This window comes from Vanellus vanellus (genome assembly GCF_965231255.1).
Source record: "Vanellus vanellus genome assembly, chromosome: 26".
In the NCBI taxonomy this organism is placed as follows: Eukaryota; Metazoa; Chordata; class Aves; order Charadriiformes; family Charadriidae; genus Vanellus; species Vanellus vanellus.
Genome location: NC_138931.1, coordinates 2,819,581 through 2,821,910, shown reverse-complemented (window position 1 = coordinate 2,821,910; position 2,330 = coordinate 2,819,581). Strand labels below are relative to the sequence as shown.

At 58.5% G+C, this 2,330-nt stretch overlaps 1 long non-coding RNA gene across 1 annotated transcript; it reads right to left on the bottom strand.

The window, feature by feature from the left end:
* Positions 1-220: 220 nt before the first annotated feature.
* On the bottom strand, positions 221-1,996 carry LOC309681808. The gene is made up of 3 exons (XR_014270068.1): positions 1,911-1,996; positions 984-1,250; positions 221-412 (listed from the first exon to the last, which is right to left on the bottom strand). It is a non-coding gene; the product is annotated as an uncharacterized lncRNA (long non-coding RNA).
* Positions 1,997-2,330: the final 334 nt, after the last annotated feature.

Here is a 2,330-nt window from a genome sequence, read left to right as displayed (position 1 = left end):
TCCCGTTAACCGTGAAATGAGTACCGGCGAGGTGGGAAAAGCCGGGTCTGTTCCCATCCTCGCGTCCCGCGTGGGAACAGGGAGAGGGGCTGTGCTGAGCGGCGCTGGGGCCGGCGCTGGCACATGCTCTCCTCCTCCGTCCCGCGCTCAGGTGGCCCCGTGTTCCTGCTGGGAAGTCTCCGTTCCCCGTGGGAACGCGGCGCCGCTGGGGGAGAAAAATAACAATGGGAGCAGCGTCACGCGCGTGACTCACTCCTGATTGATTTTGGGTTACCTGGCAGCTTTTGCTGCACCCGGGGCAGCGCTTGGACCGGGGGTTGGGAGAGCAGGAGGTAAGACCTGGCCACCATCCCGGTGTGTCCGAGCCATCACCCTGTCCCGGGAGAGCAGGCGTCATCAGCTGTCCCGAAACCTGTAGAGAGCAGAGACTATAACGAGTCCTTCATGCAATTTAACACAGAAATTGCTAAATCTCTCCTTCCCTAACCCCCCAGCTTGCCCACTGGCAGAAGCCACTGGTTTATCGCAGCTTTGTTTCCTCCAAAAGAGACTAAACCAAATAGACGTTAGCTGGGGAAGGGCTTTTTACTGGGGCATGTAGCGATAGGACGAGGGGGAATGGCTTCAAACTGGAAGAGGGGAGGGTCAGATTGAACATTAGGAAGAAGTTTTTCCCTGTGCGGGCGGTGAGCCCCCGGCGCAGGGTGCCCCGAGGAGCTGTGGCTGCCCCATCCCTGGAGGTGCTCAAGGCCGGGTTGGACGGGGCTGGGAGCACCCTGGGCTGGGGGGGGGTGGCCCTGCCCAGGGCAGGGGGTGGCACTGGGTGGCCTTCAAGCTCCCTCCCAACCCAAACCAGTCTGTGATTCTATGACGTTGGGGACGGATGCTGTGACACCGTGTTCTCCAGCGTAAATGCCATTTTGGGAGCTGGGGAGCCGCGTGCGTAGGTGTAACTCCGGCAGACGGTGTGTCCCGATGCTCACCCGTGTCCGCGAGACGTAAATCAAACACGGGCACGAGAACTTCCTTTTCGTAAGGCAGCATTATTCAAGGAAGTGCCCGAGTCGACTCGAAGGGGAACACTTTCCAGTATTGCTCCACGTAGTTTATCTAGGTTTTCGACTCCATAAACAACAGTCAACAGCAGCTAATCTCCTTCCAAGGCTTTGGCAGGGCAGAAGAGGGTGGGGAAATTACAGCGTCGCTTACCCTTAATGAGCCCTTTCCCCCGCAGTTTTAGGTCTCGCTCCCTGATAAGGAATACTATGAATCAGTCTGAAATACGGTGCCATTTCCAGGTAGGAATAGGTTATATTTTAACCCCGAGGAGCACCGCCATGAGGAATCCGTTCTGCTCCTGCCGGGTGCCCCGTGCCAGGGCGCGGGGAGCTGCCGCGGCCAGAGGTGCCAAAGCGGAGAGGCGCGGGCTGAGGATTTCCCCCACGTTCATGAAAAAGGGACAAAACTATCGTTTGTGGAGGGAAAATGGGGCAGGGAGTCTGGCCTGGCTGCCTCCCAGGGCACCGCCGCTGCTGGGCGCATCCCTCCCGTGCCGGCGCCGGAGCTGCCCTGGGGTTGGCAGATCCCTCGCAGGGGGTGGTGGTGGTGGGGGTAGTGCGTTCCACGAGCCCCAAACTCCATCCCGGCAGAGAAGGAGCGAAGGGCAGAGCCGTGCGTGCCGCTGAAAGCCCAGCCTGGCTGCAGGCTGCGCTGCGCACCGACAAGTCGATGCGAAATACCCGGCCGCAATGCGCCCGCCCGTTGCATCACCCCGAGCAGCCAAATAAAACGATGAATCAGACCCACTGGGATGGCACCTTCTTTATGGGGCCTCCGCACCGCAGGAGACAGCTTTTAACCAGCCAAAATACATCACACCGCCAGAAACATCACGAGAAATGAGGAACAACCTGCAAAATGAAGCGAAATGCTCCCGGCTGTCATAAGTTCCTGCCCGAAGAAGGTGCCTGCGGCACCCAGGCCATCTGCCCGGCACTCCGCGGCTGATTAGGAGGACCCGGTTTTGCTTATCGGGGCCACTGGCCGGGCAGGAGGAGGTGCAGGACGCCGCGGCTGCACCCACATCGATAAGGCAGGAGTGTCCTGCTGGGAGGTGGACACCTTCTGGGAACCACAGAAATTGTAGTTTATCTACAAGATCCAGTGGGAGATATACATATATATTTTTTTTTTTTTTTTTCCCACTTCCCAAATCTACAAGTTCTCTAACAGCTGAGCAACACCTTGTTTTAAGGGGGGGGGTTATGCTTTTCAGGACCTGCCGCCACCATCGGAGCGGTGGGTGCTGAATGGGGGGTGAGGAGTTGGGA